The sequence below is a fragment of the Lepus europaeus genome, chromosome 18, assembly GCF_033115175.1.
Source record: "Lepus europaeus isolate LE1 chromosome 18, mLepTim1.pri, whole genome shotgun sequence".
Lineage (NCBI taxonomy): Eukaryota > Metazoa > Chordata > Mammalia > Lagomorpha > Leporidae > Lepus > Lepus europaeus.
This window is the reverse complement of record NC_084844.1, coordinates 40,016,292-40,032,727: the sequence shown is the minus strand read 5'-3', so window position 1 is coordinate 40,032,727 and position 16,436 is coordinate 40,016,292. Positions and strand designations below refer to the sequence as shown.

The 16,436-nt window shown below is 44.7% G+C and overlaps 1 protein-coding gene across 1 annotated transcript in view; it reads right to left on the bottom strand.

The window, feature by feature from the left end:
* Positions 1-16,436, bottom strand: part of ASIC2 (acid sensing ion channel subunit 2) — a 1,095,751-nt gene that overhangs the window by 763,574 nt on the left and 315,741 nt on the right. The gene's annotated exons all lie outside the window — the stretch shown is intronic.

Genomic DNA, 16,436 nt, shown 5'->3' with positions numbered 1-16,436 from the left:
TTTTTTAATGCAGAGTGAGAGTGACAGCGAGAGACTGAGAAAAGAGAAAGAGAGGAGAATACAGACAGATGAAGATTTCCATCATCTGGTTCACTCCCCAAATTCCAGCAACAGCCAGGGCTAGGACAGGGCTAGCCAGGAGATGAAAACTCAGTCCAGGTGTCCCCCATAGGTGGCAGGGATCCAGTCACTTAAGCCATCACCTGCTGCTTCCCAAGTTTTGCATCAGCAGGAAACTGGAATCAGTAGTGGAGCTGGGAATTGAATTCAGGCCCTCTAATATGGGAAGAGGAATCTCGGGCAGTGTATTAACCCATCTAATGCTATACTGCCTCTACCAAATGCCTGTCTTCCAACCTGGTGATGCTGAAAAGGACTTGGTTAGTCTGCCTTCACTGAATGCTTCTGTGTACCAAGCGTCTAATATCCTTGGCCATTCAGTCTACCCCAAACAATGGTGTTTGCATGTGTTCATAAAAAGATGGTTGAAGGTTCAACCACAAAATGTCAATTCAGTTATCTCAGGTGGTTTGGTAGGATTCTGGATGATGATGATGATCGTGATGATAGATTTTTCTTGCTCATAGTTTCACACATGGCTTGATTTTTAAAAACAGGTGAAGGGCCGGCGCCGTGGCTTAACAGGCTAATCCTCTGCCTTGTGGCACCGGCACACCGGGTTCTAGTCCCTGTTGGGGCGCCGGATTCTATCCCAGTTGCCCCTCTTCCAGGCCAGCTCTCTGCTGTGGCCCGGGAAGGCAGTGGAGGATGGCCCAAGTCCTTGGGCCCTGCACCAGCAAGGGAGACCAGGAGAAACACCTGGCTCCTGGCTTCAGATCAGCGCGATGCGCCGGCTGCAGCAGCCATTGGAGGGTGAACCAACGGCAAAAGGAAGACCTTTCTCTCTGTCTCTCTCTCACTATCCACTCTGCCTGTCAAAAAAAAAAAAAAAAAACCAAAACAAACAAACAAACAAAAAAAACCCAGATGAAGACAATAAACCTTAAAAACATGAACTTCATAGCTGTCCTTTCTTGGAGGTATTATTTATACTCTCTGGCTGAAGAGACTGAGGGACATGATCTGTCCCAAGTTAACCTGCAGAGCTTCAACTTGTCCATTCCATTGAGCTACTTCCTGGGAGCCCTGATTTGCCCAGTGTCACTGCTGTGTCCTGGGTGATTTTATAAATCCCTACATGATGAGGGACATGGATTCCTGTACCCCAAATTAGTGCCTAGATTGCCATAGCAGTGAGATCTAGGGTTTTCCTACAGCAAGGACAGGCTCAATACTTCATGGAGGCTGTTTCCCTGAACTTGGGCTCTAGCTGGTCAGGTGTACTGTGAGCTGTGAAAGCTCCTCAGGATGTAAGGCACACAGTGTGACCACACATTCTCCGCTGCTCCCTGCCAGGGAAGTGGAGGTGGTGCTGGGACCCCTGGGTGAACAGGTGAGCATGTCATGTGTAACACTGAGGGTGGGGCACATCCCTTTACAAAGATTGCATCAGGGTATACGGAGGGAAGTACGTGACTACCTCTTCATCTTTTCTTTTGTTTCAGATATTTTACACTTTGTTCCAAATACAAAAGTTTGGGAAATACTGACATTTGGATGGCTCAGTAGAAAGCCCATGGTGAAATAATGACATTTGTTGGACAATACTGGGGGAGCCTTCAGGCACTATGAAATTCCAGCTTCATCCATAGGAGTAAGTGGGCCAATGATAATAGCAATAGACTCACTGGTGAAGCATGTTCATCAAAACATGAAAATCAGCTCGCTGTTGCTTTGCAGACTATCATGATCTCCAAAGAGCAGCAAGCACCTGCTTTTCTGGTGGAGACAATATAGGACTGGTTCCTGGTGCCAGCCCTTGACTCTGCCTCTACCAGGCTATGTATCTTTGAAAATATCCTTGGACCCTGTGGGTTCCTTGCCTGTAAGATTATGATTGGAATAGATCATTCAAAAGACCGCAAGTTCACTGGAGTCCATCTCAATTACACAACCATTTAGGAGGCATGTACCTGTGTCCATACTGCCCCATGCTACTCAGGGAGCAGCTGGAGATGTGCAGGAGGTCGATCCTGTGATACCACGATGTGCTTCTCTATGTTACATAGCAAGGATGGAGACCCTCTGTATAAAATGCCTTGCACACTGCCCAGATGTCTCTTTAGGTCTGAAGCACTCATTGTCCCTGTTAAGGAAGTAACCTCACTTGTCCCAACTAAGGACTGATTGATGTTGGGATCCAAAGGTCCTGCCCTTCCCTTTGATTGGAGTCATCCTTGAAGGGCTACTTCTGCTCCAGAACTCGTCCTGGGAAAGCTGAAGTTAACTGCACTGCAACTTAACCTCTCTCTTTGCCCCACCCTGCTTGCATTTCTCCTTTCCAAGTACTAAACCTAGGAGCACTTCCTTCTAAACTACCTGCAAGGCAAGCTCTGTCTCAGTGTCTATCCCTTGGTGAACTCAAACACTGATGTGGAATCCCAGGGGTCCCCCAGCACCAACCTTCCTCTGCTCCCATTCTCACTGTCCTCTGAATCCACATCCGTTCAGAGTAGATCTTCGCATACTCAGCGTGCAGTTTTCAGGGAGAGTGAGTAGATGTGATGATGTACGCATTGATAGCTCACTCTCACAAATATGCTCCAGGGTCCTGGTTCATGTTTAGCTTTAAAAGGAAGCCTAACTGGCATCCAGATCCGGCTAAAAAGCCCGTGAGAGTATTTCAGGCATGGAAAGCCAAGACACTCTGGCCAAAAAAAAAAAAAAACCTAAATGAAAGATCTCGTGTGAGTGAGATCCCAGTGGAAAGAACGGGCCATCAAAGAAGGAGGTACCTTTCTCTGAAGGGAGGAGAGAACTTCTACTTTGACTATGGCCTTGTCTAAATAAGATTGGAGTTGGTGAACTCAAGAGGCTTCCATAGCCTTGGCAACTCATGACAAGAGCCTCGGGTGATTACTGACATCATAAATAAGAGTGTCAATTGTTAAATCAACAACAGGAGTCACTGTGCACTTACTCCCCATGTAGGATCTCTGTCCTTAATGTGTTCTACTATGTAAATTAATGGTATAACTAGTCTTCAAGCAGTACTTTATACTTTGTGTGTCTGTGTGGGTGCAAACTGTTGAAATCTTTACTTAGTATAAACTAAATTGATCTTCTCTATATAAAGATAATTGAAAATGAATCTTGATGTGAAAGGGATGGGAGAGGGAGCAGGAGATGGGGTGGTTGTGGGTGGGAGGGAGGTTATGGGAGGAAAAAGCCACTATAATTCAAAAGTTGTACTTTGGAAATTTATATTTATTAAATAAAAACGTTAAAAAAAAGGAAGCCTAACTTTTTGCTTCCCAAATATCAAAGATCAGCATTCAGTAGCATTTCACTTTCATGGGAATAAACTCCTTGATGCCAGACTTATCAAGGAATCTAGAAGCCCAGTTCTTCCCCCGGAAGTTAAAAAAAAAGTCTAAGTTGAACATATGGTAGAAACTCATGAAAACTTTCTGAATGTGAGAGCATTCCAATAGAACAGAGTTATCTTAGAATGTAATGTTAATAGAATATTAGAATTCTGTAAGATGAGGCGCTGGCTTTTCTGTAAAAATCCCTCTGATCCAGGGCATTTTCCACTCACTAGATGGAGTGCCCCATTGCCATGGGTTCTCATTGCCGTGGTTCAGAAAACCAGCACTGTGTCAGAGGATGCACTCCCACAACTTCCTTCCAGAGCACCAATGTGTTCAGTTCATACTTGGGGGAAACCTCAGCCAAATTTAAAGGCTCTGAGCTTCCTGTGAAATGCTGTGTGCCCTGCAGCATCACAGAGTAGGAAACCCAGAACTGAGTACGTCTGAATCAGACCCTAAATCCAGTACTTAGTATTGTGAGTCCTTGGACAAGTCACTTCACGTTTCACCCTTTCTTGTTTATTGACAAAATGGGGATGATTCTTAACTTTTAGTTTATTTTTATTTGAGAGAGAGAGAAAGAGAGAGAGAGAGAGATTTTCCATACAGTGGTTCATTCTGCAGATGCCTGCAATGGACTGAGTTTAGCTAAGACCAAATTCAGGAGCTGTGAACTCAGGCATTGTCTTCCACTTGGGCTGCAGGAACCCAATTAGTTGAGCTATCAGTGGCTGCCTCCTATGGTCTGCATTAGCAGGGAGCTGGATTCAGGACCTAGAGCCAGGTATGCTGATATGGAACACAGGCACCTTACTCAGCATCTTAACTGCTAAATTAAAAACCCATCCTCAGGAATTCTGTAAACTCAGAACTCACATTATACTAAAGAGTTTGACCCTCAAAGCTGATTACTATTAGAGGTAATAAGAATGTCTAGGTAATTCAGATATCACAAATAAATGAACATTAGCTATATGGTATAATGCAGAAGATAAAATTGGACTCAACATGGATTCTGTGCGATTGTTGACTTTAAACGTTATGTAAAAACAGACACACACATATACAATAATCTAAAGATCCAACTGACATCGGAAAACAATGCTGCCAGAATCACTAGCGCTGTTTGTTTTTCCTTGTTAGTGCTTGGGCTTCATTGGTGGTCTGACAGACACCTGGCTTGAACTGCAAGTATGGAGTGAGGGGAAAAAGTGCCTCTGACATACAGGGGAACTCAGGGCTGGCGGCGGATTAGAGGATGGGGACCCTGAGCGCCAGGATTGGCTCTGCCTTGCACTAAGGTGTGATCTTAGGCAAATCATTTAATCTCTTGAGCCCCAGTTTCCTTATTCATGTAGCCATTCATTTAGCTGAAGCTTGTTATACATAGAGAGCTCAAGTATAGAGTCTCCCTTATCATGAACATTGCAGTGGGTGAGCCAGAAGCAAGCAAAGTGGAAATGTTGAAGTGTTGGGTGCATGCTATGGGATGTGAAGACTTCAGTCCCATGATTGGTGGGTTATCTCTCTCTTCCTCAGAGCTGCAGCCCCTGCACCTGGTACAGCATCCAGCACATCAACAATTGAATGGATAAGAAATTCTGCTTCATAGGTCAGGGCAAGTTTTGGAACAGAGGTGACACTTGAGCTGGGTCTTCAAGAGGCTAGGAAGAGATGACAGGAATGGACTCTCCAGGCAGAAGGAAGAGCAAGTGCAAAGGCTTGGAGCTCCAAGACGCTGGAAAATCAAACATCGGCCATGACTGACCCAGAGGGTGCACTGCAAAGGATGAAATCCCTGGAGGCACCCTGAACATGAAATTAGACAAGGACGCAACATGGCTCAGGGAATAGGTTAGGTGGTGTTATGGCATCTTGCTGCATCAATGTATATATGTTATAGATTCATCTTATAATTGTTGCTGCCATTACTTGAGATTTATGTCTAATTTAGTTGGTCCATGATTGATCATTAGCAAACAAATATGCATGGTGATGTGAAGCCTGGCTCTGTGTACAGCATTATTGATGGATTCATTCATTCAACCCACGGATCTTTTATTCTGATAAATGCTAATTGCTGCTCAAAGCGCCTGACCAAGGTAATCTGCTGAGGCATGAGTTTGCGCTTCCCTGGTTCTGTTTGCTGGCAGACGGAGGCTGCATGGGTGACTGAGGGACTGGGATGTGGGCGTGCTCTTTCTGCTCTGAGTCTGTGCTCCTGGCCTTTGGGGATGCTGCTCGATGCTTGCAGCAGAGAAGGAGGATGGAGTTTATCACTCAGAAAGAGATGCACTGGGCCAAGGAAATATCATAGTGCACACTGGAGGAGGAGGAGGAGAGGCAGATGGGGAGAGGTGACGGCAGAAGGTGGCAGCCGAGTAGAGGGATGCCGGGCTCTTAGAAGCAGACGGGAGACAGGCTGGGAAGGGAAGATGCAGGTTTCATCAAAAGAGGAAGGAAGAAAATGAAGTGGAAAAGGATGAGAGAAACCAAAGGAGGTGGAGAGAAAGATCCAGGTATTGGAACAATTGGACAGGGCAAGGAAGTCACGAAAGGAGGAGGGAGTAGAAAGCAGGGAGAGACAAGGGATAAGATAACTGTGCAGATGGAGGCCCTAGAGCAAGAGTTTGTGCAGGAATTCTGGTCTCCAGGAACACTGCCAAGAGCAAGGAGCAGAATGCCTAAGCCACGTGGGCTTGCCACAGCCTGCGCCAACTCCCCAGAGTGAGGTGTCATGTGTCACAATATTCAGTGGCGATGCATGAATTAGCAGAGATCAATTTGTGTTTAAGAAATCTTGATAGAACACCCCAAAGCACAAATCAAAGCCATCAAGCGAATGAGACTGTTCATCCAATTAACACAAACCGAGCACCTGGCTCTGCTGAGCATGGCAGCGTGTGCTCAGGCTGGCAACGGGATAGGGGCTGGGGTTGGGTTTATTTGCTGAAATGCTTGTCTGTTTGTGTGTTCTGTGCCTGTGGAGGAAGGCATCCTCAGGAATGTGTTGTGGGTTCTGCTTAAAGGTTATTGTATCCCTGGGTTTCAACAACCACCAGGCATTTAATGCAGAATGAGCTTATTCCCCAGCTCAATTCAGGCAGCATTTCTACCATCTCATGAAAACCACCATTGGCTCTTTAGAAAAGGGACCAGGGCAGCCGGGCTGCCAGCTCTTTCTGTTGTTTCCAATGGCTGGGGGGAATTGTCAGCACTGGGCTGAGGACACTGAGCCTGCAAAGCCATGTGCCCTGGAGGCATCAACAGGCTGTTTCCTGGGTAGAACATCTCAGCCAACAAGAGCAGGGACCATGGGTCTCAGGTGGGAACCAGGTATCTTTTTGCCCCTGGACACATAGCTTTTCCTTCAGCTTCATGCCTGGATTTCTACCTGAAGTGTCTAGTGGAGCAAGAGTTGTGCCCTGAACCCCAGATTTGACAAATAGCTTGACTTCCCACTTAGTTTTTTCTGCTCTTTCTTCTTTGTAGGTGGACTTGTTCCCTGCATTCTCCAACCTAATAGAGTCCTTGCTTAACTCAGAACTGTATCTGTATTTCCTCCCTTTCTCTCTTCCTTCCCTCCCCTCCCTCTTTCTCCCCTCCCCTCCCCTCCCTTCTCTCTCTCTCTCTCTCTCTCTCTCTCTCTCTCTCTTCCTCAACCCCCAATTATTTATTGAATGCTAAACATGTGTCAGGTGCAGTTGAGATTACATTCTAGTTGAGGGCAATAAGTAAAAAAAATAATAATAACACAAAAGATATGCAGTTTAGGCTGCAGTAATAAACACCATAAACTGGGCAGCTTTTAAAGGACAGAGATGTCCTTTGCATAGTTCCAGAGGCTTAGAAGCTCAAGATAAAGGTGCCAGGGCCAGCGCTGTGCTGTAGCGGGTAAAGCTGCTACCTGCACCCCTTTTGCAATTTGAGCTCTGGCTGCTCCACTTCTGATCCAGCTCCCTGTTAATGCACCTGGGAAAGCAGCTGAAGATGGCCTAAGTATTTGGGCATCTACACCCACATGGGAGACCCAGAAGAAGCTCCTGGTTTCTGGCTTCAGAAACCCCAGCTCAGACCGCTGGGGAGTGAACCAGCAGATGGAAGATATTCTCTCTCTCTCTCTCTCTCTCTCTCTCTCTCTCTCTCTCTCTCTCCCCTCTGTAACTCTGCCTTTCAAATAAGTAAATAAATCTTAAAAAAAGATCAAGGTGCCAGCAGATTCAGAAGTAGTACCCTGGCCAACGGCAGTTGAGGGCCTGCTTCCTGGCTCACAGACTGCTGTTTCCTTGCTGTGCCCTCACACCGGGGAAGGGCCTTTGATGAAGGGCACTAATCCTACTCAGCAGGGCTCCACTCCATGAACTAATCACCTTCCAAAGGCCCCATCTCCTAATACCATCACATTGGGCATTAGATGTCAAAATAGGATTTTGAGGGCACACAAATGTTCAGCTCATAACAGGATGCTAGAGGGTGATAAATGTCAAGGAGGAAATAAAGGAGGAAGTGGGGATGAGGAGCATGGATTTTCATGAATGAGCAGGCATGGTGTGGTGACTGCCACATGAGGATTCCCAATGGTACAGAGAAATGATGGTCTGGCCCCTTCCTGTAGGTCGGGCCTCCTGGGGGTGACTCAGGCCTGCTGGAGCTGAGTGGGCTAGGCTGGCCAGATGCTTGGGCTGGCTTCTCAGCTCCTAAAAGCTTTCATATCCTGCTTTGATCCTTCCCCCCAAAGCCAACCTTTTTCAGTGATTCTAACACTCCACTGGGCAAGGTTTCTGGGATTAGGGCACACAAGATCATGTAATTGCTTCTTGGAATAAATGTTGGTCCAAGAGGAGAGCTGATACTTCTGCTCTGACATGAACCAAAACCAAGCCATATCTCCCAATGGCAGTGATTCAGGATGACAATGACTGACATGTATGATTGGACAGGATGTACAGTGGACAACCCATGATGATGACGCTTTCTATACATAATCCAATGGGGGTGGCTCCCTAGGACTGGGAAGCCCACTATTTGCACAGACAATCACAGTAGTCTGTGTCCACTGTAACTCTTGGGGAGTTGGGAGAGAATGTTGTGATTGGATTCAGTGCAATGCAAGGCATCAAGCAAACAGCTGCTACTCTGAGTGGGCTCTCATCAGGTGCCTCCCAATGACTGGCAATGACTGTTCCTTTGCTCAAATGTCCTGGGCTCTAGACCATATGTATAGAGACCTTCCTGCCCCTTTTGACCTTAACTGTCTTCCATGTTTGATTATTTTCTTGACCCAAGATGACCGCATGACTTCCTCAGCTGCAGATGCATCCCAGGCTTGATCCTTGTCTACTTTGCTGTAATTACTCTCTGACCACTGTTCCGAACTTCTAGACAGGGACATTCTGTCAGCTCTGCCTTGCTGCTCCTCAGGCCCCAGAGATGCTCCAATTGGAATTCCCCATTGCATGTAGGGAATTGCAGGGCAACTGGTCTTGTTCATTGATCACACCTCCAGGAGGGGCAGACTCAGGTTTGGGACCTTGGCCATCTGACTCCAGAGTTTTTGTGCCTTTCTCCTTGTATCACTCACTGTCTGCCTTGGGTGTACAGATTTCTAGTGGCGCTTGCACATGAAACAGACATCATTCCCTGCATAAGAGATGAGAAATAACTCCTTCCACTCACACAAGGGCAGGCGCATTAGGAAAGTCATTGTTCCAATTTCTCTGACAATAAAAATCATTAAGGGGTAGTTTTAAACATGTAAACTCCAGGGACCACTCATATAGCATCCACATCTCCAGGGGCCACTCACACTCACACTCACATTCATGGCATCAGAGTCCCCAGTGACCACTCACAGCATCAGAACCTCCAGCAACCACTCACACTCATACGAATACTCATAGCATCAAGGATATTGAAGAGGTGGAAAATCTTATTTCTGCCATAGGTCCTTTGGATATTTATAACATCATCATTGGTAGGCCATATAAAATTATCAACTTAAAAATTAGCCTTCTATGGATTTATTGAGTTTAGATTCCTCCCTCTGGTTGCCTTGGCAAGGACAGACCAAATGATTTAGCTTCTGGCCTTACATGGCCCATGGGCTGTACATTCGTCATTTCTGGTCTAGAGAGATGATCCTGGAAGTAGTGTATTCAAAATGCATCCCAGGAGATTCCTATAATAATGAAAATGCAGAAAACTTCAAGGAGAGCCTGAGAGGCTTTCAAAAAGTTCATGGAAAAAATGGCATTAAAACATGGGTTTATTTTGATGCAATTTTTTGACATCTATATATAGTTTTTTTTTTCATAGCATGGTGCTTTTAATGAACTTTTTAAAGACTCCTTTATATTTTCATGAAATCCAAACTGTTTTGTACCAAAATAAACATTGATTTCATTTTCCCCTGAATGTTTTGAAATACCCTGGTATAACAGTGAGAGCTGACATTGTTGAACATTTACCTCCCACTGCTTTCTGTATAGTAACAGTAACATATATATCCTCCTAAGAACTCCTTGGGGTAGGTATTCTTATTATCCCCACAGTATGCATGGAAGAGGGGAGCACAGAGAAACTAAGAGACTTTCCTAAGGTTATACAACTACCTTAGTCTTATTATAGCACCTGTCTCTGTGCTGTGCTACTGTGCAAAGAAAAGAATCTGCTCTGTCAACCTGATGTGGGGAAGAATGAGCAGTCACTTAAGGGGTGAGATGAAAGTCCATTGGGAACAGGAAATTTGCAGTACACTAACAGAATCTTAGCATCCAACTTCATCAGCGAGCTGAAGTGTCCATCACCACAGATGGCCCAAACAACTAACCCTAAGCTGCTATTCATTCCCACCCCCGGTGTAGGAAGGGGTTAGTGACTGATTTTCTGAGGAGAAAAGAAGAAGAAAAAGAGGGTCACGTGGTGGTAGGAGGGAGAGGGGACCATCAAGTGAGAAAATGTGCAGCATTTTGGAGGGCAGCTACTAGGACTAAACTGGATCAAACAGCTCTTCTTCAGCCCACAAGCCACCTGCTCTGTTTTCTGCTGCTCCTGCTCCTAACCACCCTGCTTCACTGCCCAATCCAGCACAACTGGTCCTTCCTCCTAATGCTTGTTGTGGTCCTTTTTTGGACTTTTTTTTAAACCATCAGTTTCCATAATTATGTATGTTTTGTTCCTCCTACTAACATTCAACAGATTTCAAAGTCCTTCAGGACTGAGACAAAGTTATACCTATCCTTGCATCTCCTATGGTGCTTAGAGCATTCCTTGCCTCCACAGGTGCTTGCTAAATGATTCATCAGTACTATATAGAGGGGTGGTTGGGACTCGGCCACCCTGAGTAGACTGCCTGAGAACAGTGCTTGTCAAATTTGAATGTGCAAAGACATGGCTGTGGTTCAAATGCAAACACTGGTTTGGCAGAACAAGGCTGGGGAGGAGAGGTTGCCTCTAATAGCTCTTGGGTGATGTGGATGTTATGGGCCGTACTTTAAGTCACATGGTTCTATATGGTCACCTCCCTCTAATTCCATGTGCTACCTCTTGTTGATCTGATATTACAAAGGAAAGATCTGGAAGCTGGGTTTATATCTCCTGAAAAGCTCTCTTCTATGCTTGAACTGAGCCAGGCTACCTAAGTCAAGATTTTTCTATAGACTTCAAACTAATTGCAAAATCACTAAATGTGATTCAATTGCAATCAGTTCAATTCAACTGTCTGCAACAGGTTGAAGCCCTAATTTGCCTCATGGTTTTATACACTTTATTATGACACTATCCACTACCCAAACCCACACACATATTTTTTCTCCTCAAATATTTATCCTTCCACTAACTTACCAACTGCATGAAATAATTAAACAAAAATGCTTCCATTGTTTTTTTTTTTTTTAAACTTAAGTTCTGCTTCTGGTTGGAAGTAGTTCTTGCTATACTTGGCTGAAAGCTGCCTTTCTGTATTTCTTCACTGATAGATTAGGGGACCCCAGGTTTGTTCTGCTTCTGTTACCCCTTTAATGATTCTCTAATGCTTAGGCCATCACTGTGACCAGATGATGAATCAGGAACCTTCTACCCAAGTTAATCAAGCACTTGAGTCTGCTAAAACATTGCTGAGACTAGTCATGAAGAAGAATCAGAGAATGGTACCTGTTCTTGTTGCTCATGATTTCAAATGCTTAGAGCCAAGTTGTATATCATCGTTGATGCCCTCTGTCTGCTCCTCTCCAATTTCCACTCTTTCAAGACAAAAATGGAACCTGCAGAGCATCTGTCCTGGCACTGAAGGTTATTCTGAAACTCTTCCTCTGGGTCCCCTCTTCCTAAACCTTCTCTGTGGAGGGGAAATGGTGGCTCACTACATACATAAGGCTCAGTGGCTTTGTGGGGGTTTATCGGTGATTCCATCCTCACCAAAGGTAAGATTGAGCTCGTCTGCCCAGCAAGTGCTATCAATTCCAAATTTTCCAGACTAGTATATTGCACAAATGATTTGAAACTGATCATGCAAATATGTGTGTGTGTGCAATGAAAATATTTCACCACATAAAACTCAAGATAATGGAAATATAGACTTGGAGGAAAATTAACTCAAAGAGGAAAGTTAAAGCAAGAATGCAAACATGACTTTCTACACAGTTATTAAACAAATTTAAAACTTGATTCTGAGGCTCCTTGTGGGTCAAAACACAAAGGATTGTAGAGTCTTGACATGATTAGCATCAGAAAACTGATGCCATCTCCTTCACGCTAATAGTCTTTACCTCGGTGCTTAGATCTGAATGCATTTCTCCTATAAGCATTCATAGTGGGCATAAGACCACAAACAACATCCTTTGCATCTTTCTCTCTGTAGGACTTGTATGACCATTTTGGAAGACGCTTTTGTCAACAGGAGTTGACAGCATAATGTTCAAGGACAACTTAGAAAAGGCAAATTGTCAACACTGGGGCAGAATGATAGGAAAGTACACTAGGATTTCTAAGATGTTGTCGGCAACTTGACAAAATGTTAAATATCATAACACACTTTTATGCTCACTAAATTAAACTATTGGTGTGTCTGATGTAGTGGTTAAGATGTTGCTTAGGATGTTTTATTCAATATTGCAGTGTCTGGGGTCCAGTTTTGTCATATTCTTCAAGTGCCCAAGTGCCCGGGCCCCCTGCCACCCACCCATGTGAGAGACCTGGATTGAGGTCATGGCTCCTGGCTTTGGCCTGGCCCAGCCCTGGCTGCTGCAGTCATTTAGAAAGTGATCCAGCAGATGGAAGATCTCTCCCTGCCCCCTTCTCTCTGTTGCCCTTTCAAGTAAATATCTTTTAAAAAGAGAAAGAAAATGAACCAGAGCCTGCTCCTACAACAGGAATATACAAAGTATCAACTCCCAGGATTCCCTGAATTGTTTGATGGTATTTGTTCTTTTCCGGATTTCAAGTAGTAATTACTTCAGTCAGGAGAATCCTCTAGAAATGAGAGGAACAAAGAGAACAATTAAATGAAAACCCCTCTCTTGTTTGCCACTGGCCCAGAGGCCAGGGACATGGTTCTTCACCTTCTGTGCTCACAGCACTATCTGCATCCCATGTCGGGTGCTGCTCCGTTGGAGGCAGAGTCCACAGTGACTCCACCATGAATTTCCAGCCCTTTGAAGAAACTGGCAATGAACTGGAGGCACATTATCAGCTTCACGTTTCTTGCTAGACCTTGTTAAGCACAAAGTAGCAGAAATCTTGAATGTAAATATCCCCTTTGGGTAACTGGTACACTTCTGTTTTTGTTTCTCTGTGGAAGTTGCTCTTCTGTTCTCAGAAATGAGAAAGTGTTGAAGGAAGGGAGACATGCCTGAAGGTCTACAGTCCCTCAAGTTGGGTAAGGGTAGGAGGCTCAAGGACTGGCCTGGTAATAGCATGAGTCAACTTCTTGGCACTCTACATCTCTGGTCGCAATTTTTTAAATGAAGAGAGGAAAGAAAATGTTGTGACTAAAAAATAAGTATAAGCACAGTTCCCACTGCAAGTACATAAGAAAACCCAGGCAGTTTTTCACTTTGTATGTGTATGTGTGTAGAGGGGAGCTAGGGGAAGGTTTGCATCACTGTAGTTTCTTTTTTATTTTTTATTTGACAGGTAGAGTCATAGACAGTGAGAGAGAAAGAAAGAGAGAAAGGTCTTCCTTTCGTTGGTTCACTCTCCAAATGGCTGCTACAGCCAGCGCTGCGCTGATCCGAAGCCAGGAGCCAGGTGCTTCCTCCTGGTCTCTCATGTGGGTGCAGGGGCCCAAGCACCTGGGCCATCCTCCACTGCCCTCCCTCCCGCCCCGGGCCATAGCAGAGAGCTGGATTGGAAGAGGAGCAGCCGGGACTAGAACCCGTCACCCATATGGGATGCCGGTGCGGCAGGTGGAGGATTAACCAAGTGAGCCATGGCACAGGCCCCGCATCAGTGTAGTTTCTACATCTTGGGTTTTCCTAACAGGTGTGGACCTGCAGTGCAGTGAGTGACAAGAGAACCACACGTGCCCACCCAAGGCATAGCAGTTCACTGTGGTTGATAGGGGAAACCAAATGCTTACTCCACCAAGATGAAAATAATTAAAATAAGGAAATGAAAGCCCTGGCCAAGGCCAACACTGTTTTTTGAGAAGTCTTTGGCTTCATATTTATCACAAGAACAGAAATCAGTTTCCACTGGCAGAAAATTCATTTTACTCAAAAAACCCATATTTTCCCTGCTTGCTTTCCATTCAGACAAGCCCCAAGATAAATGTGTTCTCCAATTCCCCAACAGTAAGAAAGATAAGGGCTCGGAAACTCCACAAGAACATTCTCCTAATTATTATAACTGGCTTTTTTTTTTTTTTATTGGGCAAACCATCTATTCAGATTAAGCTACAGCCCAGGAGCCTTTTATTTGAAGATTGCCAGTGTGGGGTGGAAAGGTAGCTCAATTGTGTGATTTCCACAGCTTTAATAGCCCAAAGAGAAGCACTGAAAGAGATCCCAGTATTTGTGCGGGAGTGATCTTTGTTAGGAAAGATCTAAAAATACCCACAGCCTCCTTTCCCACCATTCTCTCCCTCAGTCTGAGACTTTCCCTATTTAAGCAATCAGAACCACGTGTCAGAAGTCTCCTGCTATTACCCTCTTGTCCCTGTTTCCCCTAACACCTAAATAAATAAGTCCAGTCAATGTGTCAAGAGGCTCCATTTCTGCTTAGCATTAGGAATATATTTACCCATTTAATAACTGTTATTTATCTAGGCATTTAATTGCATCATTGTAAACACACAGGGAAACCCTTGGAGGAAAGGTGGCTCAGTTACTGAGATGAGACAGAAATTTAAAACTCTGTTCCTGAAGCAGAGGCCCCTCTCAGAGGGAGTCGCTGGGTCTGGAACTCGGCTGAATTATTTCGCATGTGGAGTACACAATATATCAACGAAGGAATGAGTGAATGGTTGCAGGAAAGAGATCCAAGGGAGGAAGAAATACTCTGAGGTTGGAGTGTATGGAGGTCAAGGTCAAGTCTCTGTGGGCAAAAGACTTGACTCATGACCAGAGCTTTGCAGATGCTGGGCAAAGGGTCAGAGTCAAGCTTTAAACATGTGCCCACCTGTCGATGGCCACAGTAACCCTGTGCCTTTAAGCTATTTCCACAGTGGCAGAAGGTACCCCCAAAAGGGGAGCTCTGGGCATCATGGAAGCATTCATGAATCTCCAACTTCCTTCTCAAGAAGCTTTGTGCCTCATTTCTTGGTCTGTTCTTCCTCCATCAGTCACCTGGATTTGGGGCCTTTGTTTTCAGTTGCATATTAATCCCTCTCACCTGACAAAAGAATAAACAACATTTACTTTGCTCTCCAAACTCCTTCTTAGATATAATTTTGCATTTTCCTTAGATCTCCTCTTTTTGTCAACCTGAGGTCATGAATGTATCTGATTAAGTGCTAGATCTTGAGACCCCATTGTAAGTTGGTTCACTTGGTTCCAAGCCAGCTGGCATCCTTAACACTCCCTTCCCACCTTTCGCTAAGGTTGCAGGTATCCTGGAAAAAAATTGGCAGCTCTGATAAATAACCTCTGGAATGGTGCAGTAGCCACCCTGCTCAACCTTTTTCCCCCCTAATCTTTCTTGCTTGAGCCTGATGTTCCTGAATTCTTTCTAGGCTCAACTTTTATAATTAATTATTTCTTTTTGTCTAACTCTTTCACATGGATATTCCAATTATTTCATGCCTCTGGTTTGTGATATTAACTTGCACCTGGGCACCTGGTCTGTAGGTGGTGGGTCAGTTTTGCTATGTTCTGATTGACCTAGGTTCTCAGGATCCTGGTTTTGGCAAATGTCCCAGGTTGGTTGGTAATTGCACGGGAAAGTAATGGAATAGCTTAATTGTCCCAGCAAAGATTTGCACCTCCCACTTCTGACAGCAGCTGAGTCTCCAAGAGCTTCACTCCTAGAAGCAGGGATGGGTCCTAGAATCTAATGAACTGCTAACAGATGGACAGAATGATCAGATTTCCTCTTGCAATGGTATTCTCTCACCAGAGGACCCATCAATCAACAGTACATGGAAACCCCTGAACATCAACGGATTATGGAATAATCTTCTGCATAGCCAAATGGGCTGGATAGGATATTTCTGACAATTCCCCTTCAGATAGTTGTGATGGACATCAGCATACACCAATCTTTGCAAGGTCTGTAGTGAACAACCTAGCCTTGCCTTACTCACCCAGTACTTCCTATGCTTATTTGATAAAAAAAAAAAATCCATTTTTATAATTCCCAGCTACAGCTTCCCTTGAAGCTAGTATTACATTGAGCCAAGTTTTGCAGAAATATTGATCTTGCCCAAGGGCCCTCTTCCAACTTGCTTGTGCATGTGCGCGCGCGCACACACACACAGTTGCACATGTAGAACAGTCAAGATAACTTCAAACATTTCAATTGAAACATTCTCTGTCACAGAGCCACAGTCCTCCTGAAATCATCCCT